Below are 26,622 nucleotides of genomic sequence, written 5' to 3'. Positions count from 1 at the left end.
AAATTGTAATCTAGAAGAGCAATAGGTTCAACCATGACACATGTCAAAGGGTATTATTCTGTAAGATGGTGACATCACAAGCGCTTACTTTCTAAATGTTTAAAGTGCTTATTTCACCTAATTTAAGGTTCTTTGGTATAAAAATCCCCTTTGCTGTGCATTGGAACGGTTTGGGACCAAAATAAAAAAAAAATAGAATTTGACAAAAAATTACATTTTTTTATGCATTTTTTAAAGGTTTCCAAGTTTTTGACGTCACAATGACGTAATTTGACAAAACCAAAATCTGACTAATTGTCAAATTACGTCATCGTGACATCAAAAAAGTTCTGTTCGCTCCATGGAGCGTGAAAACGAATGCTGCCTTTAAGTGCTTATTTCACCTAATTTAAGGTTCTTTCGTATAATGTGCATTTAAACTTTTCTGAAGCAAAATAAAAAACTCACATAATTGCACTTTTGACAAAAAAGGTTGTAGCTTTTTTATCAATTTCACTAAACTGTCATATGATTTGCTATCCGCTCTGGCATTTTACCTTCAATAGCCAGTATTAGCAATACAACATCAGTAATTTTGTTAATAATTCAGTAAATCATGAGTAGAATTGATTCATAAATCTGATAAAGTTTTTAATTTTCCTTCAATTTCGAACGTGACCCCAAAAATTAGTGGGCAACACACAAAAGCGTCGAGCGTCGTTCGTGTCCGCAGGAAAACCGGAGAAAACAGGAAAACGCGATAATTTATGGATCATTTATTTGGAAAAAGTCAAATAATTAGAAGTCGCACGCCAATCGATTCGAAACGCACGTCAACGTGGTGATTTTTAGGGCCGTCAGAGGGCGCCCGCGGTAATTTCCAGACTGGCTGGAACCGGCGGAAATCGACCCTTAGACCAGGAATTTCGCCGATCTCTGTCCCCCTATATCGTGTGGCAGAATATCCAGAATATGCGCAGTGGGTTTTTGGATATTCACGTTGTCGGTTGTTTCGTGCCAATAAGTTGGCTAACGTGTTTCTGTCAGGGTGGTTGGAGTTTAAATCCCGAACGGCTGACTTTTTTCCGACCAGGGGCTTTTTCTAGGTAAGCTCAAGTATTTCCATATTTAGCTCACTTTCTCTACCTTTATATTGTAGAATGTTTCAGCTTTTAGTCGTGTTGGAATCCGTTTCAGGTTAACGGGGGGAGGCTAAAAGTTTCAGGTGCATAACCTAACTCTATACGACACCTATATTTTTAATTTTTCACGCTAGTGAGGCTTATTTTAAGTAAGTTCACACATACTGCACAACATTCAAAAATTAATCGGTGTTCTTTTTAACTGCCAGTAAACCATAAACCAAATTTTTAAATAAAACCGTTAAATTTAAGACACTTTACAGACTTACAGTTTTTGACATTTGACATCGCGTTACTAGAGGGCGCCAAAATGTCACCATAGTGTTTAGCGCGCATGTGCTAAATTGCTTATGTCAATAAATGAGTGTATAAATTAAAATAACGGAAAAATTATATACTTATTGAGGCTTATTCATTGTAGATGTAATATGACTTCCACATAACAAGAGTTAGTATATCATATTAAATAAGATTGTTTTTTTATTCTGCTCAGTTAAATTCTGACAGAAAAAAGCAATTTTGGGGTTCACCTAGACTAAGTTGTAATTTGACTGTGACAGATCATGTGAAAAATGTCACAGTCAAATTAAAATCTAGCCTAGGACGCCTTTAAATACGCCCTTAAATAAAAAAGTTTTCATAACTATATACTTATATTAATCAATAGCATTGGAATACTGAAAGTTAGTGATTGAGATGTAGTAGGTACGTAAGTAACGGAAAAAACTGGACAGTATAATGCTGAGATCATACAAGAAGTAAATGAAACGATCACGTGACCATTTGTCCAGGAAACGTACTCCAGATTGTCAAATGAACGGAAGTATCGATTTACTTACCTGACTCATTCAAACAGAATTTTTATAAACGTATAATAATATAATTATATAAAATTATTCTGAAATAAAATTAGTGTCATATTCTTGGATGGTTATAAAATAGATTTTTTTAATAGTTAAACTCATTATTAAAAATGATAAATCTTTTTTCTTTTCGATCAGACAAACATAAGGATTGATGGAGGTGTGGAAATTCTTGAAAAAAAATAGGTTGAAAAACATAAAATTGGCCACTTTCACGATCAGAATTTTGTAAAAACAGATAATGGGCCACGAAGGGTTTCGTGTGAACTAGAACGTCTTATTTTGGATATCGTGTTTTAAGCATGCGATTTATTTATAACCGCCTTTTATTGTGATCGATAAACGACAGACGATAGGAATTTGGGTCGGCCGGATACTTACCACTTTTGTTTGTGATTGGTCAAAAACACAAACTACGAATACCATCAAAAGAAACATTTTCATTGGTACGTCACAGCAAGGCACGTTTATTATTATGGAGGAAAAGGGATTTTTCTGGAAAAGCCTTTTCCAAGTGATATTTGGTCTTTCTTCGGCGTCATAAAACCGTGACCCCTCGCCGGGTTCTTTTATTACACAACTTCTTTAACAAGAACTGGGCCCCCCTTTTGGGATTCACTCTAAAAATATACAAAGAGAGAATGCACTAGGGATAGGATGTGTAATGGTTCTTTGTTGGGTCTGTTTTTACTTGATGATTTATGAACCCTTAATAACAGTGGATTTTTATTGTTTTTTCTTTTAGTGTCCTGGTTACACAGTACAGTCACGTTGGTACAATTTTTTCTCATAAACTTTGATACTGGCTGAAGTTTGACCACATTAAAGGAACGCTCGAGAAAGGGCCGCCAGCAGCAGTAAGTTAACAAAAAAGTTCCCATTGCCATACAACTGTCGTCGCTTTTAACGAGCCCTTATATAAGGCAGTTGGCAAGAGCCCTAATCAATAACATCTACGAAAGTGAGAAAGTTCAACTGCTTTAAATTATAAAGGAGACGGCGAACTATTTTAGGTCAAATACAGACAGGGCAAATTACCGCCTTTGTGCCCGAATTTTAAATGGAGTTGCGTTTAACTTTTTAATAAAGTACATATTTTAGTTGGTTTCATATCAAGTTATCTACATTATCATCAGTATTATTTTTGGAGTTTTTCAATAAAGAATTATGTTGTAAAAATGAGTTTCAGAGCGAATTTGTTCATACCAAAATTATGCTTTTACATTCAGGCATATATCTAGCAAAGACAGGTGGTATTCAATTCCGTGTACATTTTTTATGCGCACCTAAAGTAAATTGCCATCGTATTTTATTATATCCAGGCGAATTCTCTGAACCCGCCCTGCTCGTATATATTTAAGGGCTGGAGAAATTTCTTGGTGAAAACCTGGATCGTAAAAGTACACTATTAGGGTTTGGCAGAGGTTCTTTGTTGGAATGCGTAAAAACTGCCGTAAGTAAACTTATCTTATCTATCGTAAATTATAGAAGTAGAACATTACTACAGTTATACAGGGTGTCCAAAAAGTCTGAAATATTGCAAGTAGCTCGAAAACTACTAATTTAATTTTTCTCTTTATATTGTTAAAAATATAAAATGGGGTGTGCAAGTATACAGGGTCAGTCACAAAGTATACCAACTTTCTTAATTCAAACCTAACACCATGTATATTAACCACCTGACCACTATTAATGCTTTCTTTTTAAGAAGGTCACGTGATTGATTACCCAAGCTCGTATGATGAATTGTCATAGTCACGTGATCGTTCTCAAGCTTACCACAGTTGTATTGTAACAATATGGTTAACGTCAGAGTAAGTTGCAGTTGACACCAATTTTTTTAAAATTTTTACTGGCTTTAAAATCAAACATGTCCAATATTAATATTATTGACATTTTACACCTGACAGGGCTGAATTCTGTCAAACTGTCAGTTTTAATTGTGTTTAAAAATCCTTAAAACCGTCCCCTAACCGCAGATTTGTCCTTGAAAATTCTCTCATGGGTCAAATCTGTCAAAGTTTGTCTCTCAAAGACCAAATGTCAACAGGATAAAAAAATGTTCAAAAAATAGTCACGTGACCAGAATAAATACAGTTTTGAACTTGAAAATGGTCTGAAACGGCAAATTTGGACTGTCAAAATTAAAAATAAATGAAGCAGTCACGTGACCCTAAAAAATTATACAATTGATGTTAAAAAGTAGTTAAAATAGTAGTCACCAAGCTGTTAACAAATGATACTTAAAAACTTCATCATTTGACAGTTGCCTATTGACATATGAATGCATATTCACTATCCCTCCTGAAAAGTCAAATAAATGCAAATTGAGTTGCGAAAATTACGTGACTGTTCCAACAATTTTTGATTTGTCGCAAAACCACCATCTAACACAGTGTCAAATATTTTTGTAATTTCCATTTGATACTGTTTTTCTGGATCTTTATCAGGGCTTTCTTTAAATATATCTAAGAAAAACAACGATCCTAATAAAAACCTAAAAAAATTAAATCTCCCAATTATTTTCAAAATAAAAAAGGACGTACCAACGCCACTACAATGGTGAAAAAAAAACAATCAAATTTTTTAGATAAACATCACATTTTTGTTTAAAAATCCTGATCATAGAGAATGTAGTGAGAAATCCCTAATATTTGTCCAAAACTGACATTGTCCACCCTGTTCAACTCATTTTTAACACTGTTCATCATGCATATTTGACCAAAAATTCAACTTTTTAGTCACCGTGTGGTCATTTGCAACTTAAATTAAAATTTGCAAAAAAAAATCTAATCGTAACCACCTGACTCGTTCGGTAATTTGTTTCCTGTATCGATGGGATAGTGAATTATCAAGTAACGGCAACTGATAAAACACACGAGCTGGTATTATAAACCACAGTCGAGTTTGGTTTCTGTAAATAATTGTCTTGGTGTGTTGTTGTGCTCAAATTAGAAGGAAATCCCGGGGTTATTTGTTGTAAAGTGAATCGAAAACGTTTGTTTGCTAAATATACCTTTCTGCAGTGCAATTTGTTGGAAATCTATACGTTCTCACAGACTGATAATAATATAACCGACAGTCAAGGTGAGTGTGTGTGTTTATAATTTATTTCTGCATTGATGATAAATTTATTTATGGCTGTCCCTGATATTGTATTGTTTGGATTGCTTAGATTTACTCAACTTCCTGAATTTTCGATTCAAACACTCTGATGTAGCGTGTCTGTTGTGGTATTTTTTGATGTTATGTTGTAATGTGTATTAAACCGTGAGTAAAACTAAGGAAAACATTAAAACAAGAATCATTAACCACTGATTAACAGTTATAATAATGAGTCAACTAGAATAGATTATACAATATACTTACCAGCTTAAGTTAATATTTTGTTTGCACTTATATAAGTCAATGCAAGGGTTGTTCTTAAGTGGTACATACAAGTTGTAAATTAGACTTTTTTTATAATTACTACAAAAGTTTAATGACTTAATGATTTGTGACGTCACTGTGACCGTAACTATGACAGACTGTAAAAATTACAAATTTCTTGCAGGAAGTATAAACAATATTGGAAAAGTGAGTCCACCAGTACATCAGGAATGTTTAAACAGTGGAACAACATTAGATCGCAATATACCCGGTTGAAATACTCTTGCTTGGAAAATTCAATTTGGTGTAACTGTACATACAAATAGTTAAATATGTACTCGCTTTAGTCGCGTATCTATTGTAAGTTTATCGTTCAGTCAATAACATAACTGAAATATTTAGAATTGGCCGTTTCGGAGCGCTTGCAGTGGCGTAATCCCATGCAAGATTTATATTTTCAATTTGCCTTAGAAGTACAATAGTAAAAGCAAGTAAGCTGTAACCGTTTTGAGTTTTCGGTAGCATCTGCTCGCTTCAGCCTTAAACATGAATTTATGTAGTGCTTTGTTTCCGAACTTACAAGAATTTACAATATTCTATGTGTACACAGCGACGGCATTAGGGTTCTTATTAAACAATACGTCATAAGAATAACACACACCCATAAGAAGATTATAAAATGTTATGCATTAATTATCAGCTCAGGGGGAGCTTATTCGCGTATTTACTCAAGGGAAATTACTGATATCGACATCATCGACGGTCGTGTTGTACTAAAGACAAAAACTTATATGTTCCACCGCATATTCCCTGTGGATACATTCGGTTGTAAAGTTTTCTGATTTTGGCTCTAGGAACAAAAAAACTTTCTATCATAAATTCAGTCCTAAATTGACTGCCTTTCTCGTTTAAATGATCTAAATCTGATGATTCAGTCTTGAAACGGGCGTAAATTTAATATTAATTAAGCAAGAGAGCACCAAGTCTAATACACTTAATTACAGAGAATCTGTCTGTTCCATTTAAGTGGAGAACTTGTAGTATCGATCGAGTAATAACGTTAAATAACTGGGACTTAATATAAAACACGATTTTCTGATAGTAATTGGATTGCACTGAATCCAAGTAAATATGAAAGGGGAGGCGGACTGAAATTAATTGTGTTAATATTTGTTTGTATGTTTATTGTTATCGCAAAAAACTGCGTGCAAACGCATCGTGAATCGTTACAAATTGGAAATGTGAGTAAATCCCCCAAATTTTTTGTGATCTAAATGCTTGGTTTACCATATTTCCCCTGGATAAACCTTTTTTAAGTGGGTAAAAACTATCATCAATCAACCGTCGAATCAGAATTGTAAATTCCAGAAAAACCTTCCAGTGATGATGTTATTTGCCCCGAAATCTTTTACTCGGCGGAACGTTGATTCCCTGTGACACTTAGGAGGGGTGACACGCATTGCGTAACTTACCGAAAATATTTTGACGATTTTTCATTCACGGGGATAATAAAAATTTACGGAGAAAGGTGGAGATTATGATGATAAAATTGATAGGGTAATAAGATTTTTCAAAAACCTTTAAGGTAGACAAATGTTCCGTTCGTTGATTGTTAGCTATAATGCTATGGCTACTACGCATAAATACTATTCTGATAGACACTTACCTGGAGTTTAAATTTTTGAAAGTACTTGAACTGCATTTTACGCAAATACAAAACTCAAAGATCCCTAATACCCCCACATTCTTTCAAAATTTTAGAAAAATTAAAAATTTTAAAGTGCTTTCTTTGTACTTATTTCACCTAATTTAAGGTCCTTTGGTATAAACATGCCCTTTGCTGTGCATTGAAACCCTCCTGGAGCAGACAAAAAAACTGCCAAAATTGCACTTTTAACTTTAAACTCGCCTATGTTTTCAAATATCCACAGTTCCAACTCAAAAAATGCTTAAAAGCACTTCATGCGTTAAAAAATCTATCAATTGGTATACTTGTACATATTTTGAGCTAATCATTTAGTCAACATTTTTATTAGGCATTTCTAACTACATACACTAAAATAACTAAAACCGTTCAGATACCCAATAAAACATCAAAATCTCAAGTTGGGCCATTTAAAGTTGGGACAATACCACGATTTAGAGCGTCGCTTAACAAGCCTTCCTGATGTGTTTGACTTCGGAACTTATCAAATATATTGGAATTGGGAAACGGGGATCGCTGATAAGAGGCCCAGTTCCATTATAAACTTGTTCGAAAGTCTCTGATGTATGTATTATAGGTTGCTGCTTTAATGAAGCGTATTAAATTTTGGTCGGTCGTTATTCTACCCTCCTTTTAATTACAGAATTTTTACCCATAGATTCTGGTTCGTGTAAAAATGCCATTTCGAAGGGATAAAGACCGTTTTACTTAATGTTCTCTGCAACATATACAAAAGCAAATCCAAAAGTTAATTACTGCTTTATTCTAGAAAAGCGTTTTGGTAATGCAAAGTGGCTTCTTAATGCATTTGAAACCCGGACCTCTCATTAAAGTAGTCGGCTCTGCGAAATTCTCAACATTTAATGAAGACGCTGCGGTTAGCTTAGCTTTTATCTGAATTAGGAAATTAAATTTAACGTAGCATAATGAAAGTTAAAGTGGATATGATTCATCTGTTTAAGTTTGTTTGCGTTACTCGACTGTCTGTTTACTTTTACGTTAGAATTTTGGTTAACGACCCTTTAAAGCTGCAGGTTAATTGCTGCTTCAACATTGTACATTTAAGAATTCAACTACTATCAGTATAGTGTCTGTTTTTGGGACAAACAACGTGTGAAATGTAATTCTGAAAGAATTAAACGGGCTTTATTCTGGTATAAATTAGACCGGCTCTAAAACTAGAGCCTAGTCTACATGGCGGGCGGCATATAGTCACGCTCTATCTTACCGGCTCTATATAAGCCCGTCAACTAAAACAAAAGCCCCTTAGCCTCGCGCAAAACGGATATGTATTGTGAATTTACTACCGGAATATGCAAATTCAAAGATACGAAGACTATACGGTTATAAATTGTCCTGCTGTTAACGTTATAGTCTCAAGTGGCTTGTTTAAAATCAATAATGTCATTGAACTAAGCAGCTCTAATTGGACAATTTTTGTTTAAATCTGTCACTGTTTATAGTTTGTGATTGGTCAAAAAAAGCAGCTTTCAGCTTTTTCTTGACCCATCACAAACTGTACTGATTTACACAGTTACTGCACTTATAGACTTTCTATTAAAATAACTTAATTTAAGACATTACTTGACAAAAATTACTATTTATTATTATGAGCATCAGTTTCAACAATTTTCCTCGTTTTAAAAATTCTCCCGTTGTACTTCATAAAGTAGGGTGGGCAATTGTCCAGCTCGTTCTATAAATTTAAACAGCAAACATCTTTATTTGGCTTTCTGCCGTTATTTACTGCGGTCATTTGTTCTTCGTTGCCGTTTTATTAAACTTCAAGACTGATTCGCTTTCCGTCTACTTAATGATTAAATATTTTTCATGTCGTTCCCGGGCTGGATATTTGTTTAGGAAAAGAAAGTCGTTTATTTAAATTATGACAACGTCTTTCGGTCGTGTGCTGGTCTGGTTTCAGTTTATTTTCTACACGTAAAAGCCAGAAATTATGGTTAGAAAAGTTCCTGTACCAATTAAAACTGGAGTAAAATGTTCGTGTTCTGAGATTACTTTTGCCATTGTTTCCATTATTTGGTCGCTCACTTTTAAAGACGAACAAAGACGTTCAAGGCAAGTCATTTATCTAACTTATGAATATAAATTACCCTAATTTATTCAGTGTTCAGTGCAACCCTTAATTAGTTCCCTGACCTAAGACATTATGCAGTTTGCTCTTGGATTTCCTGCTCAATTATTGTTTTTGTTTCGGCAAAATGTCTATTACCCTTAGTGTTTAACGAGCGGAGTACTATTTCTAAACCACGCATTTATCTGTCTAAATAGGTTAAATTAAAGCTAACTTTGCACATCGGATTGATTTAATATCCAAAACGCAATATGAACGGTATGTGCCCGTTTTGCCTATTCGCAGAAAGCAAAGTAACGCCAGCAAATGGAATACCAGTTTGATTAAAGCAATGAACAATTTTATTATCTCGAAATGGCTTTGATTGTTGATTTATCAGCTTGAATTTCGATTTAGATGCAGTTTATGCAATGAGTGTGTTTAGTTGATTGTTTTTACTTAACTTAACTTAAAAAATTGGTGTGTCATATAGCGAAGAATTGCGTTACACACAAACAAATTTGTATCATACTGTTTTCTATATTGACTTATCTATATACAAAATCAATCAAAATATCGAATTGGCTTCGACCATTGGGAGACACCAATCAGTCGAAGCAGGGAACCGAAAGAATGAAAGAAATCAAATTTTCCTTTTGTTCGGTTTGTCGATTTACTATCGCTGGAATGGTGCAGACAGCCGGATTCAGTCTGCGGCCACATCGGTTATTTACTACCCCCGATACAACCCGAAATAATCCCGAATTTAGGTCACATTTTAAAGAGAATATTGTTTTAAAACCGTCGCATAAACGAGGACGTATTTTGACAGTCCCGTTTCACAATAGGTAAAACGCAAAACTGAATGGACAATGTAATAACGCGTTGAAAGGCGCATCCGTTTCGGGAAGTAAAATGCGTCTCCGCCTGCAATCTAAATTAAAATCTTTTTAATTCCGCAGATGGGCGGTGTGCGGTATGCAAAGTGCAATGGAAAACTCTCAATGAAAACCTCTTTTCCACAAACTCCGCTGGGAAATGTTTTCGTCGAAGAGTGTTTCCTCACGTTTATCGGGAAGGAAATTTTAACACGACAGTTTACAATCATACAGTTTTAAATTATGATCGTGTTGTATATTGTATTAGTTTAGAAGCGTTCAGTTCATAAATTGAAGTCCTCATCCACTTCCGGCAAGTAAAAGAACATTTTCCCTCCTGATTCTCGCAGAAATTGTGTTCTGGTCACGTCGTTATTTACTGTATTACCGATATTGACCTGCCCGACACACTCAATTGTATCGTTTATTTCCTTTGGATGGCTAACTCCACAAATTGGCTAATTCGCTCAGGTAAAAATAATCGGAACTCAATATTTTTCCTTGGTTTAATTTATAATTTGTTATCGATTGCGTTAATAGATCAGAAGTGGCAATTCGATCGTTCGCTCTCCATTTACATACTACACAAACTGTTGATCAATGATCTGTTACCAGATCTGATACACCAATAATCTACCAAAATTCCGACGTGATCGAAATTTAGTTTTGTAATCGTTTTAACATGGCAACTGACTGAACATGGGATAAATTAAACTTCGACACTTGGATGCGTGCACAAATCCGAATTGCGTATACGTTTGACAAAAGCTGTTAAGTGCATTAATCGGTTTCATGTTCCAAATTCAAACTAAATAATCAATTTGATTGGTTTAATGGTAAAGCCGGATGTACAGGGTGGTCCAGTTTTAAATGTCAATAATTCACCAATCCATAGCCAATTAAAAAATAAGTTGACATTCATTATGTCATTTTCCTGAAAAGTGCTTCCTAAGGAAAATACAGCCCTTCAAATTTCTGTTTAAAAAATCGTTTTTTTTGTCATAACTGTCAAACCGTTGGAGCAATATTGATGAAATTTGGAACAAGCACTTTATTACACGTTATTACGGTCAAAGACCCAAAACTAACCCAACCCAACTTAAAAATTGTCTTGGAAACGGAAAATTCACTTAAGAAGTTTAAAAAATATTATTGTAGCCAGTTTTCATAGTTTCCAGACAAACTAAAAGACTTTATCGAAAAGTAGTAGTCCATATGCACACACTGGAGTAGTGAGTGTAAGTGAAAGCAAAACTCAGAGTCGATCTCCACAAATATTGTATTATATTTGTGGAGATCGACTCTGAGTTTTGCTTTCACTTAAAGGACTTTAGTTTTGAAAATTGAATTAGAAAAGATAAAAATTTCAGAAGCTTCAAAATTGTGTTTGTAACCAGTTTTCATGCAAATCGAGAGACTTTAATACTAAAAATTGACTTGTAGACATAAAAACTACTTTTTCAAGAATTTGTTACTACAAATTCATACATTTAAACCTTAAAAATTGACTTGAACCCCAAAATGTGACTGAACTAATGAAAAGTGACATCAGAAGCTTAAAATTTGCATTTGAAGTAAGTTTTCATAATTTTAAGACAAATTTCAATATTTTAGTCTTGAAAATAGTTTTAGATGCAGGACATTGACATTAGATTCATGAAAATTGTCTTGAAAACGAACTTTTCGTGCTTTTTACTATGCTTTTCATTTTCTTCGAAGTCGGGACTATTTTTAGTGCTTCAAAACTGCTTTCAGCTTGGAAAATCGAGTTTCAAGATTATCTTCACCAAGTTATTGACATAGCAAACTTAAAAAACATTTTTTACATTCTTCATAGACTTAAAATGGCATTCCAAGCTTTGTCACTATTAAATCGACTTCTAGACACCTCAGTGCTAAAAATTCGGGTATTTCTTAATAAACTAGACTGTTTTTAGTGTTTTAAGGCTGTTTTCAGTGTCTCAAATCGAGTTTCAAGACTATATTTACAAAGTTTTTGACTTATCAGGCCTAAAAGCCAGTTTGTCCACTGACCATGATCTTGAAAATGTTATTTCAAGCTTCTTCACTATTAAATTGACTTCTACACTCATAGGTGCAATAAATTGTAGCATCTCTAAGAAATTCAGACTGTTTTTAGTGCTTTTTAAGACTGAAAAATCGAGTTTAAGACTATTTCCAAAAGTCAAGTTTTTTCAGTAATAAAAGTAAAAAATGTTGGTACCAAATGCTACAATAATAGTCTTGAGAACTAATTTTTAGAAATAAAATAGTCCGAAAATTTAATTTACTTCTTGACTTGTTGAAAGTTGAAGAAAATTGAGTTGTACACCAATTAAAGTCTTGAAAATATACTTTTGGACTCTCTTTAGTCCTAGTAAGGTCCGTTCTAGCATTAAAAGTCAACTTTTATACTATTTTTAGTAGTAAAAAATGAGTTTCATGCACAATACAATCTTTGTCTTGATTTCCGGACTTTTTTTAGTTCTTGAATGCCAGTTTCAGACACTCAACCAGGATGGCAGTCTGAGAAAGCGAATCATAAGACCATTCCTAGTAGTAAAAAAGTTTTTAGACTATTCAGTACAAATTTGGACTTTCACAAGTCTTGGATGTTCAGTTTTAAACTATAAAACGATTTTTAAATTGAAATTTGGAGGACTGTATCTTCCTTAGGAAACGTTTTTCAGAAAAATGATACAATGCAAGTCAACTTATTTTTTTGATTGGCTATCAAATGGTGAATTATTGACACTTAAAACTGGACCACCCTGTATAGTGTACAGTAAGTAGTTTGTAATTGTTTTTCTTGATCAATCACAAAATACTATGCAAACAAACATTTTATCCTGAAATGTTTCGAAATAAGCTTTAAAAAATGTGGCGTCCCATATGTGGTTATTTCTGTGCGGATGATAGTCCATTCTGGGGCGATGTAACTGCTAAATATTTCCGGACGCTGCAGTCCGTTTACTCTCCCGTCTATTCAAAAATATCCATCATACTTTATTTGCCGCTTATATACGTCGGTGGCGGTTTTTCAATTTATTTTACTGATGATGTTGGCCTTCGGTATTATTTTTAGACCACTACAAAATATTCATGCCCTCAGTAAAGTACTTTAGTGCAGATGTGGTTTTTTTAACGCGGTCAGATAAACAGAAATTGATTAAAAATGGAAAATTTGTGTTATACTGAAAATACTAATTTTTGTTTGATTGCTCTCCTCTTAGAAGTTTTTTTACCTTTTCCCTCATCGTTGTAAATTTTTTTGCTAATCACTAGGGCAGAATCTAATTTTCATGGATTTTTCTTATTTGAAAGATCACCTAAACACAACTTTTCCCTCATCTCATAGCAGTAAACAAAAATAAGATTAAATTGAAAAAACAGAAACCGAGTAAACTCTGGAAAATTTTCCAACCTTTTTTTGTAGCGAAACGTAAACAAACCTGAAGCCGCAAATCCGCGAACACGTGATCTCCAGGTTTGAAACAAAATACCAATGGAAAATCCAACACAAAACAAACAAATCTCCGACAAACATAATGGAGATAAAGCCTACCTTCAGGCTGAATGACGTAAAAATACAATTTTTAGAGAGTTTTGAATTAATTAATATCCCAGTTTTGGTTTAGTTACTTTTTTGTCTATTGCTCTCAGGTGCAACTTGGGTTTTTAAGGTTGTGGCAAAAGTGCTTCAACTATTTTTTTACAGCTGTTCCGTGACAACCCAGGTTGGCCAATGAAATTTCCCTCTTAGGAAAGGGCTTTTAGGGCAAGATATTTAATTAGAGTCACTTTGCCGCTGAAAGCAACGTTTTAGTGGCACTTTTATCTTTCACTGTTTTTTCGGCTAATGGGTAATTTGATCAGAGGCTTTTTTAAATCGGGCGCTCGGCTGAATTTCCTGAAAAAAAAAATTGAAAGCATTATTTATGGTTGCTTAGTCAAGTTTCATTACGATCGCATGACATTTTCGATTACACTAAAACCGCACAGTATAAATTGGACAGCGTTCATACGCGACCTCCTAATTGCTGATATTGCGCGAAATTTCAGACTTGGCCCTAATGGTTGCAATAAGTAAAGTAAGGCCGTTTCGGCAATACAAATTGTCGTGTAAGCAGTCTGAATTATTCCTGGTATTATATTTCCATTTTGAAGTTGCCGGCAGACATCGGGACAAATTATTGCAACGGCTATAATTTGTCGTTGAGTATGGTGGACGATAGTCTCATAAACTATAATGACTCTGTAACTAACGACTGACAAGAAATTCATTATGCAGAAATCGCTTTATACTTTTTGTATTCTCTCAATTCCCGTTATCATTGATTTGAAACTCAGATGCCAAATCAAAATACTTAATGGAGGTAGAATAATCGGTCAAAAAACGGTAAATAACGGTAGATGGGAGGAAGTTTAGACATTAGTATATTACATATACATATCTATTATATCAACATATCTGTCATAAATCTCAAAAACACGTTTTATATCAGATAATCCAAGAAAACTTTACTAAACCGTGATATTTGCAACTTTTGACAGTGTTGACATTAGTGACAGTTGTCACGTATTTCCAGAACACTATTTAGCTAGACGGTCACGTGACAATTGTCAAAATAACTATGATAAAACTCAGAAACACTTGTTTCGGAAGCTGTGTTTAACTGCAATTTTTGCAAATTTAGTGAAATTTTTACAACTTTAAATTAAGTTTTTTTTTTGACAGTTTTAACATTAGTGACAGATATCACGTGGTTTTAGAGGATAATTTAGATTAACAGTCAGGTGACTACTGTCAAAACAACTGTCGTAGATATTAAAAATAAGTTTCATGTCGAATACTGCAAGAAAACTTTTCTAAACCCTGATTTTTGCAACTTTTGAGCACAGTTTGACTTTAGTCTCTTAGAATTTTGATAGTTTTGACATTAGTGACAGTTATCACGTGGTTTTAGAAGATAATTTATCTACGCAGTCACGTGATTCACTTAAAGTAAGAAAAATACTGATTTAAGCAATTTTTTGGAATATTTATTAAATTTTCCAACTTTTCAGTTGCCAATTCGCAGTATATAAAATGTTTCTTTTCTAAACCCTGATTTTTGCAACTTTTGAGTACAGTTTGACTTTAGTGACACTTGTCACGTGGTTCTAGTACTTTATTTAGTTAGATGGTCAAGTGATAATCGTCAGAATAACTTTCATAAATCTCAGAAACACGTCTCGTTTTGAAAACTGTGTCAAGCTTTAATTCTTGCAGATTCTAAGCAAATTTTGATAGTTTTGACATTAGTGACAGATATCACGTGGTTTTAGAGGATAATTTAGATTAACAGTCACGTGGCTACTGTCAAAACAACTGTCGTAGATATTAAAAATAAGTTTCATGTCGAATACTGCAAGAAAACTTTTCTAAATCCTGATTTTTGCAACTTTTGAGCACAATTTGACTTTAGTGACAGTTGTCACGTGGTTCTAGTACTTTATTTAGCTAGACGGTCAAGTGATAATCGTCAGAATAACTGTCACAAATCTCAGAAACACGTCTCGTTACGAAAACTGTAAGAAAACTGTGTCAAACTTTAATTCTTGCAGATTCAAAGCAAATTTTGATAGTTTTGACATTAGTGGCAGATATCACGTGGTTTTAGAGGATAATTTAGATTAACAGTCACGTGGCTACTGTCAAAACAACTGTCGTAGATATTAAAAATAAGTTTCATGTCGAATACTGCAAGAAAACTTTTCTAAACCCTGATTTTTGCAACTTTTGAGCACAGTTTGACTTTAGTCTCTTAGAATTTTGATAGTTTTGACATTAGTGACAGATATCACGTGGTTTTAGAAGATAATTTAGCTAGGCAGTCACGTGATTCACTTAAAGTAAGGAAATGACTGGTTTAAGCAAATTTTTGGAATATTTATTAAATTTTCCAACTTTCCAGTTGCCAATTCGCAGTATATAAAATGTTTCTTTTCTAAACCCTGATTTTTGCAACTTTTGAGTACAGTTTGACTTTAGTGACACTTGTCACGTGGTTCTAGTACTTTATTTAGTTAGGTGGTCAAGTGATAATCGTCAGAATAACTTTCATAAATTTCAGAAACACGTCTCGTTTTGAAAACTGTGTCAAGCTTTAATTCTTGCAGATTCTAAGCAAATTTTGATAGTTTTGACATTAGTGACAGATATCACGTGGTTTTAGAGGATAATTTAGATTAACAGTCAGGTGACTACTGTCAAAACAACTGACGTAGATATTAAAAATAAGTTTAATGTCGAATACTGCAAGAAACCTTTTCTAAACCCTGATTTTTGCAACTTTTGAGCACAATTTGACTTTAGTGACACTTGTCACGTGGTTCTAGTACTTTATTTAGCTAGACGGTCAAGTGATAATCGTCAGAATAACTGTCATAAATCTCAGAAACACGTCTCGTTTCGAAAACTGTAAGAAAACTGTGTCAAACTTTAATTCTTGCAGATTCTAAGCAAATTTTCATAGTTTTGACATTAGTGACAGATATCTCGTGGTTTTAGAGGATAGTTAAAATTAACAGTCAGGTGACTACTGTCAAAACAACTGTCGTAGATATTAAAAATAAGTTTCATGTCGAATACTGCAAGAAAACTTTTCTAAACCCTGGTTTTTGCAACTTTTGAGCACAATTTGACTTTAGTGACAGTTGTCACGTGGTTCTAGTACTTTATTTAGCTAAACGGTCAAGCGATAATCGTCAGAATAACTGTCATAAATCTTAGAAACACGTCTCGACAACTGTAAAAAAACTGTGTCAAGCTTTAATTCTTGCAGATTCTAAGCAAATTTTAATAGTTTTGACATTAGTGGCAGATATCACGTGGTTTTAGAAGATAATTTAGATTAACAGTCACGTGACTACTGTCAAAACTACTGTCGTAGATATTAAAAATAAGTTTCATGTCGAATACTGCAAGAAAAGTTTTCTGATTTTTGCAACTTTTGAGCACAGTTTGACTTTAGTCTCTTAGAATTTTGATAGTTTTGACATTAGTGACAGATATCACGTGGTTTTAGAAGATAATTTAGCTAGGCAGTCACGTGATTCACTTAAAGTAAGGAAATTTCTGGTTTAAGCGAATTTTTGGAATATTCATTAAATTTTCCAACTTTCCAATTTCCAGTTGCCAATTCGCAGTATATAAAATGTTTCACAACCCAGATAGTGGAAATGTTATGAAAAACAGTAGATTATATACAAAAAAAAGCAGGAGAAGGGTAGAGGAACCAAAAAACGGTATATACGTATACCATTATAGACCTGGCAACATTTTACTCCACTGATGAATCTCAAAGGAGAACAAAACACAATCATTGAACTGATTCAACCGAAATTCAACAAACATCGCATTATTTTTCAGTTTTGAACTGTTCGATGCGAAAAAAAATGACATGCCAAGCAAACTTAATTGGCTTGTTTGTTGTTAAATGATCGAATTATGGGGCGAACAACAGATACACGTATGTGCAATTTTTCGGTGTTTTCAACGGAAATAAGTTTCACTCGGCACTGAATCGAACTAATTTTTGCTTCGAACCGATGGGGAATTAATGATTCTGCCTGTAACACTCATAACAACAGATCGAATTTAGTTTGGGGCCCGGATCTGCGTTTGATACCAATCTCATTCGTTTGCAACCCTCAAGCTCCGTGGTTTACCGTGTTATTATGAAAATTCCAACCTAAAAGTTTATTTTAGAAAATTAAAAGCGTATGTAGTGACACCAGAGTAGGTTAATACGGAACGTGTTCAAATCCGTCAACAGTGTCAGACGTCCACTGTCGAAAAAGTTAGGTTAAGAAGTTGTTGTTGTGGTAGAGTTATGAGTAGAAAAATGCGGCAATAAAATAATGTCTCTAATAGAAAAGTTAGTGTTTTAATGTAAAAAGTAAGAGCAGTTAAATTCACAGTGTATTGTCCGCACGGCAGAAGATCGAGAGCACTAAAGTATCTTGCCTGACCTAATCCGGGAAATTTCATTAAGACGGGTAGTTTTCCTGAAGTTCCCACAGCGTACATCATCACAGCATAGTTGTTTCTATTAAGTTTGTGATTGTTTGTGTCGACTTACTGCTTTTTTTGACTAATCACAAACTATCCACTGTGCTGAGACTAAAACCTTATTATTACTCTATCTATACAATCACTCTAGTTTGTATTTTTATAATTTCAAATTGCAATTTGCCTTTCCATCGCAAACTGTCGAATGGATTGAATAAACAGACCGATTGTTATGCAAAATGAACTAGACTGATTCGGATATGAACGTAAACCACCACGTCCATATTTACTTAACATTTTATCAAACCTGCATAGTTTGCATCACTGTTCTAAAAACAAATTTCCTCTAGGAAAAATTATCCTAATTTTGGCTTACATACACATGAAGGAGTGTTTATTCAATTTGCTTTAAATGGAAGTAATAAGTGCTGAATGGTAACTGAAAAAAAAGCAGCAATTTCATATTCCATAAATTTCTTTCAAAGCCCCTCTAAAACATTAGTTAACGGATAATCCGTTAGCATCCAAATTATGGCGTTAGATTTAATTTGCTATTTTGAGCACGACGAAATTCTACGTGACTTGCGGCTTATTTCTTTTTGGGGTAAAATATCTTTAGTAAAGTCGGTTTTTCATTTTTAAGCGTTAGATGAAAAACAAGACATCGAGTTTCATCTCTATCAAGAAAATGAGAGAGCGCTCTAATCCGTCACGTATTCAATTAATTTGCTGGCAATTTAAAGCGGCGTTGTCAGGACAAAAGAAAAAAGTTGGGTCTCGTTTCCCAGTTAAACCCAATTCCCTTTTAAAGCTTGACTAAGATTTTGCAAGCCGTAAATTTCAACCGATTTTTAGTTATAACGAACGAATTAAAACTCGCTTTGTAAGCGGCTAATAAAGAAAGTAAACCGAACACTGCGCCAGTTTTAATAATCGTAATAATTATTCTCGGCGTAAAAATGTTTCCTACTTAATTTATGCGGCAGTAATTTGTCAGCCCATTTGTTTTAATTCCATTGCCGGCTTTTATTCCCCCGGAAATGGTAACTTTGCGAATTAATCAAACCGAGAAATGCACCTGAGCATCCTGTGTCAGATTTAATCTTGAGGGGAGATGAAAATTTTCTGTCAAGCCAAATTGATCGGCAGACCGAACCAAATCTTTTAATATTCCAATAGATTCGTTAAGTTCGAACACCAATTCTTCAATTTGACCTGAGAGCGCGAATAAAAGTAAATTGAGTTTCTAGAATTCTTTCATTTCAAATTCTACGTAGTTATATGCATAGATTTTCCAAATTCAAGCATAAATAGAGTTCTGTGCTTAGATCTAAATTTTCAAACCTATTTATTAATTGCCTACCCACTTAATTGTTATTAAAAGTTATAATAGAGTAGCTTAAACTAGCTACTTTTCTGTTAGGGTTTTCCTAATTTCAGCCTAATTAAAAATTTACTACCCAGAAAGAAAATCAAATTAACTAACAACATTGCATTTTAGGGAGACGAATTTTGGGATTAGTGTTTAGGAGAATATTTATAGAGGATAGTTTAAATTAACAGTCAGGTGACTACTGTCAAAACAACTGTCGTAGATATTAAAAATAAGTTTCATGTCGAATACTGCAAGAAAACTTTTCTAAACCCTGATTTTTGCAACTTTTGAGCACAATTTGACTTTAGTGACAGTTTTGACATTACTGACTTAAAATGTAGGTTAACACTTTGACCAAAATTTGCCTTAGGTCTTAAATTTATTGTTATTAATATTCAGGTGTCAAATGATTGTGCTGGCTAATAGCCTAGAATTTAAAAAAATGAGCGGAAAAATGTGTAGAACTGTTCTGCCTAATTATTTCAAGAAGAGAATAGAAAAATGTGTTAAAATGATTGTGCTGGCTAATTGCCTAAAATTTTTAGGTACAATGACAACTTTCTTTGTTTTTTTTCTATTCATTTTTGAACATAAATAATGCTAAATCCACATGTGCAGCATTGGTTTGTGATTGGTCAAAAAAGCAGCCAATTCTTGACCAATCACAAACTACTAGTTTTCGTGAGATTTACGCAAATGCCGCCGCTCTTTCAACAATTTTCAGCTTGCAACTTTCTGTTTCAAAAAGGAAAACCAGCACACATTCAGCTGCAATACGAAAAAATTCCCTAATGGTTGCTTTAAACCGTGCGAACCGGGCCAATTGCAAAGTTATTAGGGAGTAAATTGACGCTTGAACGTTTGAAAAAAATTCCGGCCGCTAAAAACAAAGGGCATTGAAATTAGAGGGACAGTGTAGGTCGAAAGTGTCGGAATTAAACTGCTTTGTTTCCGAGAGCTTTGGAATTAAACAGAGAAAATAGCGAGGCAAAATTTAAAAAAAAACCTGAGTAGAACCTTTGAACTTTACTGCGTATGTCTTTCATTAGCAATATTGAAACCTTTTGTGCTTCCCGAATAACGAAACTTGACGTTTCCAATCCCTGACCTGATATGTCCTAATCAAAAATTGATAAACCGCGTGTTAAGGCTAAAGGGGAGTCTCGTACTCCATGTCAGGATCGAATATCATTTATTTAAGAGACACAAACTGACTCTGATTGCTTCTGCGTCCTTTGTGGGTTTTCAGAAAAACTGTTTTTGACACTAACATATTTTGAATATTATTTTCAGGTGAGGGAGCCCGGAATTTCCAGAGAAAGGCCACTCGCAACTAATTGGTAAGTATTTTTCTGGTCGTGTCTAAATTTGGCTTGAAAACAAAGTCTAACTTTGAAGGCAATCGTTTGTTTGATCAGCCTTTTTTGCAATATCTTTTCGAGTGAGCGACTCGATCAGTCAAAGGGAACATCAAAGCGTTTATGCAAAATGTATATAAATAGCAAAATTAGGGAAAGTACTTTTATTCTCGTTTGTAAACGCTTTCAGGCATTTTCAAATTGTTTTTTTCCTTTCTAGTCAGTAGTGTTCCTAAACGCAAATACTATTTGTCACAGAGGTCTTAATATCTTATTTCAGCCCTTGAAGCTGTGATGGGCTTTGACAGGGTTTAAATACGACTTCATTAAGGGTTGCCAAGGGGACGATTCTATTCGAAAGGCAAACACAAACGCCGAAATTCGATGGGGTGTGGAAGCCTATGTTCAAACCTGAGCCAAGATAATGAATGTTGTCCTATTGTCGGTTAGAGGAGCAGAGACAATTAGAAAGGGATTTATTTTTTTTCTTCCTTTAGAGGGGATGTTCTTATCTCACCCTGTAAGGGTAATTAAATTATCGAGTTGTGTGGAGACGCAATTGGAGGAGTCGTACGGAATCTGTTGTTGGTTAGCTTTTTGGAAGAAAATAAGGTCCAATAGTTTTGTCATTCTCAGTGATACAAAGTAGGTTTATGTAAAAACTTGATTCAAATAGCCAGTTTCGATAATTTAAACCAGAATTAAACACTGGATTTGCAAACTGCATACAAAAATTAAGTTTACTTTCTACAGCCCTAAATGCACTTACATCTTTTCTATGAACCTTTCTTCTATATCTACAGTCGTTGTTAGAATAATGGCTGTAACATTAACGCTGAAACTGCTCTTCGATTGAGTGATTCTGTTTCAACAAGATGAATGTGTGCTTCATGCAGATTGGCCTAGATTATGTACGAGAACTTTGGTTCGTTTTAAACCCGTGGGACCCTTAGCTACCCTTCCATATCGCATATTGAAATACAATGGCCATCAGTGCGCTAACATTTTAATTAAATTATCTAAGCTTCTAAAAGGTTTTACTCAATAAGCTGATCCACTCTCAGACATGCCCTCAAAATGGTAAACCTCGATTCGTGGCAGTGGCGTAGTCAGCGAGGTTTTAAGGACGAAAATAAAAAACTGAGTATTGAACGGGAAGAAGACGGTTGTTACTTTGATCTTCCATTTAGATTTTCTGCAAAAGATTTCCGTTCGATATTACCGAAAATGTTTGTTTTCATTTCTCGCTCCCTATTTACAAGTTACGTAAAGGGAGGAAAAGTGGTACGAAATTGTCAACTTCTGCCTTTGGCGTCGTTGGAGCTGAAAAAGCCCGCCCTAATCGAATGTCAACATTGACAGAACGTGGCGCTGAGACGTTTTATATACATTAATGAGCGGCATAAATTTATGCCACCCAGTTTGGGAAGCGAAGAAGTTGTAGAGCGGAAATATCCTAATAAACTCCAACTTTCTAAGGTAATTAATAAAGTTGATTTGTCGCTTTCGGGGAAATTAATTATCACCCTTTTACAAAACAAAAAAATGTCAAACTTGAAACCGACATCCAGATTTTTCAAACAAATAAAGAAAACTTTCTGCGAGGAATTGCATTCTTTTGTACTTGCACCGGTACGTAAATAATTATGAAAGTCATAAAAAAAAACGAAAAAAAGGTGGGAAACAATTTTCCGCCCAGTGGGGCAATGCCCCGGAGTAGAACAATTCGGGCGTAGTTTTATTCAACGACGGATTAGTTCCGGAAATTCTCGAATTTTTGGCGTAACGAAAAAACTTTTCGGTTTTCATTAAAACTCTATTTTATACTTAGCCTGAAGGGTCTCTCTATTAGCCGTAAAATATTCGAGACATTTTTTCTTAAACGTTATACACTCTGGTTTCGTTCAAGAACTATTTTTCCATCATAAAGTGGCTAGTCATTAAACTTTACTTCTTTATAATTATGACTCCCATTAATTAAGTTAATGTGACTTGACAAAAAAACATCGCGTTATACAAATCGATGAGGGACACGAGTTTTCTAACATAATACTTAAAACAGCATGTATCTAATTGAACTATTTAGTCGTATATTGAAACCTAAAGCCCTCCACTAAAATCAATAGAAAGTTTACAGATCCGCCCGTTTAAAACCACGAATATGTTTGTGCACAAACTACAACTATTCCCTTCGGAAAGCTAATCAACACTGATAACATGTTCTAAAACAATCAGTCTCTGTAGCTCCGTTTTCAGCGTAATTTCCCAACCAAATCTTTGATGTAGCATAGTTGTTTACTGTTCGGTTCTAATTAAAATATTGTAAACTAACTCTCGGAATGTTCAGACTGGAATGCCAGAAAAATACTTGATTGAGTAGGGAATATTAAAGTTTTGGTGCCAGTCCGGTTTTTATCGTTGTTCGGACCCTCAGGCCGAAATGGAAATTGAATAGTCGTTTTCAGTTTCCGGTTTTCGTGTATTCCCGTTCTTCTTTATAATTTAATAGGTTCGGAGGTTATCCGACCCAGGATATTGAAAATCACAGTAAGAAAACAATACTCGCCCTTAAGCGTGACAGATTTTTGCTTTGTTCCGCCGTTTTCCATTTCCTTTTTAATTGAGACGGACGGAAACCGTTTTCTGCTTGTATTTGTTGTTTTACTCACTTGATGCAAAATACTGCTTGGATAGACTCGTGTAAAAGGGCAATAGAGAAACAAATTAAAGTTTAGAAGCTCGAAGCCGGAACGTTTTCGTTGAACCACGTTCTGTCAATATTGACTATCGATTAGAATAGGCTTTTCCGGTTTCGAGTTTTAAATTCAGTTCAGGGTAAATATGTACATTTTTACCCTGAAAAAGCTTCAATTATCAACACAGCGTGAATCAATTAAGACGCCAAGCAAAAGCGGATTGAATTCATAAATTAAAGATATCCACTAAAGCCAATAATTCAAGTATTTGCTAACTTTTTAGCCGAAAATTCGAATGTTTACCTACGATTATGTCGCCTCTCTTCGCTTCAACGATCGACGGCAAAGGTAAAAGTTAGCATTTGCGTTACTGGCAAAGAGAAACGTAAATATGTACATTCTGGATGAAGTCGGAAATTTTGTAGCAAAAGCAAATAAAAATTAAGTTGATGTTTTGACTTTCGTTATATTTGACTCGATGGATTCTTTCAAAATACTTGATTAAAAATGCAAAATTGTCATCACCTTTTTGGTTTGAAATGATAATATATCTGAACTGTATTTTTAGAATGCCATCTTTTTGGTCCGAACCAGTTCACATCAAATTTAAATTGAGACTTACAAATGACAATAAATTATTAACGCTGTCAACTGAATCGACATACCGGTTATCGATCTCTAATGGAAATCAGCGCGGATAACAGAATGGCTAAGCGGACTGCAGCATTGTCGGAAACTAGGAAACCCAGTTAGCAAATCGACCGCTGCAATGAATATTTTACACTTCACTTCTTTGACGCACGAGAATTGTATTTCTTTTTATATACAGACTGAATAATTTAACATGATGACATTATTTACAAAAATCGATGTTTGCACATCCAGTAGTGGTACCTCAGCATAGTGGTTAGTTTGTGATTGGTCAAAAAAAGCAGCTTTCAGCTTGCAGTTTATGTGACACTTCCGCAAATACTGCACAATATGGACTTACCATCATATCATGTCGGTATTAAGTTAATATGAAAATAAACAGCAGCCATAAGTAATATAACTGGAAGTAGAGTGTTTATAGCCAAGACGTTGCAGATGTAAGGATGTTAAAGCTAAACGGTGATATTAAGACTTTACTGCCGCTTCCATGTCGAAAACATTAGCTATAAAAGAGCCATAAAAATCATCCGATCATAATCGCAGTTTCTTTATAAGAACAAGCTGAAAAACTTTATGGCCGCAGTAACAAAGTCTGCTCTATTTTTCCTTACGGGTATAATGGAAAATATGGAGTACATCGATGCTTAGGGACTTTTGCACCATAATTTATGCAAGCACGGAACTGTAATTTAATTCGCCGATATTAAAAATAAATTTAAAGGAAAATTGCACGCTTTCCACTAACGTACATAAACAACATAGGTTTTCCTAACTTTATTTCAAAACATTGGAAAGTTTACTATAGAGTCGAATTTTGAGATACTAAAAGATATTTTGAATAATACATCGATGTATCAAAATACCTTTTTGGATAGTTCAGTGTAAACTAAAAGCAGGATTAACGGCGGAATCTGATAGCTTAGACAAAATCAGGATTACTTGTACTATACAAGTAAACATTTTAGAAACTAGAAAGTTGGAAACTCTCTTGTCTACAGTGAATTGCTAAACGGAGAAGCGTTTGAATCGAGCTTAATTAGCACTGTTGCAACTCGATCCAGAGCATAAAACTGACTTTTTTCTTTCTTTTAAGACCGTACACCAAAATTTTAATCTTGCTTCAAGATAAGTCTGTTTTATGGTTTTATTTTGTCGCACCGATTTTCATTTTGCCAACGTATTACTTGAGGAACTTCTGGAGTTCTAGTTTTTCCCTTTTGGGACCAGTTTGCAGCCTCCTTTACGCAGTATTTTGCTTTATTCAAAATCTCAAGTCACAAAACGGTAGAATATGTTAATAAAACAAAACTGTAATTTGTTAGCGTTATTCCAAATTGGAGAGAAAAGCTGACTTGCCTTCAGTTTTTGTTCTGATAGTAGTTTGAGCAAATTCACTTAAAATACCTTCTGTTCGTTTTAAATTCATAAACCGCAAATTTAGCACCAAAGTGGTTTTTCGTAATTCCCTGACGTGAAATTTAAGAAGGTAAGTTGCCCCAGGAATTGCCCTTTAAGTTCGTTCTCAAGGGTGTTCTTTTAAAGAGTCGAACTCGCCGTTGCACCCAACGTCAGCAATTCTCAATTAGATTTAAGACGTTCAGGTGGAACGGTCGCCCCTTAAAATATGGCCCTTTACTTAGAATAATTCCGACTAGTCCTTAAATTAAGGAATTGTCAGCGCCAAATTAAACAGGTCTTGAATTTATTACGGTTTTCCGTGGCGTTTCGTGAATGATAATCGATATCTTGACAGTTGCCACACAGATTCCAGTATAGTGTAGAGGTAAATTTAATATGGCGGAACAAATCCCTTTTGGAAGCCCTAGCGGAGAGAGACAATAACAAAATATATTGTCGGGGATGAAAAACCTTTTTCGCGGCATAAAATTTCATTACAAGGTCCCTTTGTCACTGTCTCACAGAAATGGCTTTTTCGCCGGCCAAGATCCCGAAAAGAGCTTTCTTTCTTCATTAGGCTTCTAGTGTTGCCGAGTATATCTGCACTTATATTAGAAGGCGCAAAGCGGTTATTAAATTTCTTTGGAACGATTATTATATTCTTCTGCGAAACATCAACCACATGTTCTAGAATTATTAATAAAAAACTCTTTCTAGACTAACTTTTGATTAAATTTGCCTGCATAAAATTAGTTGGTTATTCATTATCGACTGTATAATTTAGGGTGGAAAAAATTCCGCGTCAAATTATTTTCAAAACTTAATGAAATAACTTTCTCAATCCGTGTCCTCGTTGCACTCGCCAGGAAATTAAATGCATCCCACATTACCTCATTAAAGTGCGACTCAGTTGTCGGGACATAATTAAAAAAGTTTGAGAAACTTTAACCGCAAAACTATCTCTCGACATCAGTTTGCCGCCAACTTGGGGGCAATTTGTTTAGGGATAAAGTCTCTTAGCGACCACTCGTTTTACTATGTCTTGTTTTCTTCGCCCTGGACTAATTTGACTAACAAGTAA

General features: G+C 34.5%; 1 protein-coding gene across 5 annotated transcripts in view; it reads left to right on the top strand.

Moving 5' to 3' along the window:
* The first annotated feature begins 860 nt into the window (after positions 1-860).
* The window catches only part of cpx (synaptic transmission protein complexin), a 100,066-nt gene continuing 74,304 nt past the window's right edge, over positions 861-26,622 (top strand). Inside the window, exons 1-2 of one of the 5 annotated variants that reach the window (XM_081979125.1) lie at positions 862-1,085; positions 20,732-20,778. The gene's annotated coding sequence lies outside the window, so the exon portion shown is untranslated. Of the gene's footprint in view, positions 1,086-4,837; positions 5,072-20,731; positions 20,779-26,622 lie in introns of those variants that run through there. The other 4 variants (XM_081979120.1, XM_081979121.1, XM_081979123.1 and 1 more) reach the window with 4 other exon arrangements.

Source organism: Ips typographus, linkage group LG4 (genome assembly GCF_016097725.1).
Source record: "Ips typographus isolate SLU linkage group LG4, UJ_Ityp_2.0, whole genome shotgun sequence".
Taxonomy (NCBI): Eukaryota; Metazoa; Arthropoda; class Insecta; order Coleoptera; family Curculionidae; genus Ips; species Ips typographus.
The sequence above is the reverse complement of the archived record's forward strand: the minus strand, read 5'-3'. Positions and strand labels throughout refer to the sequence as shown.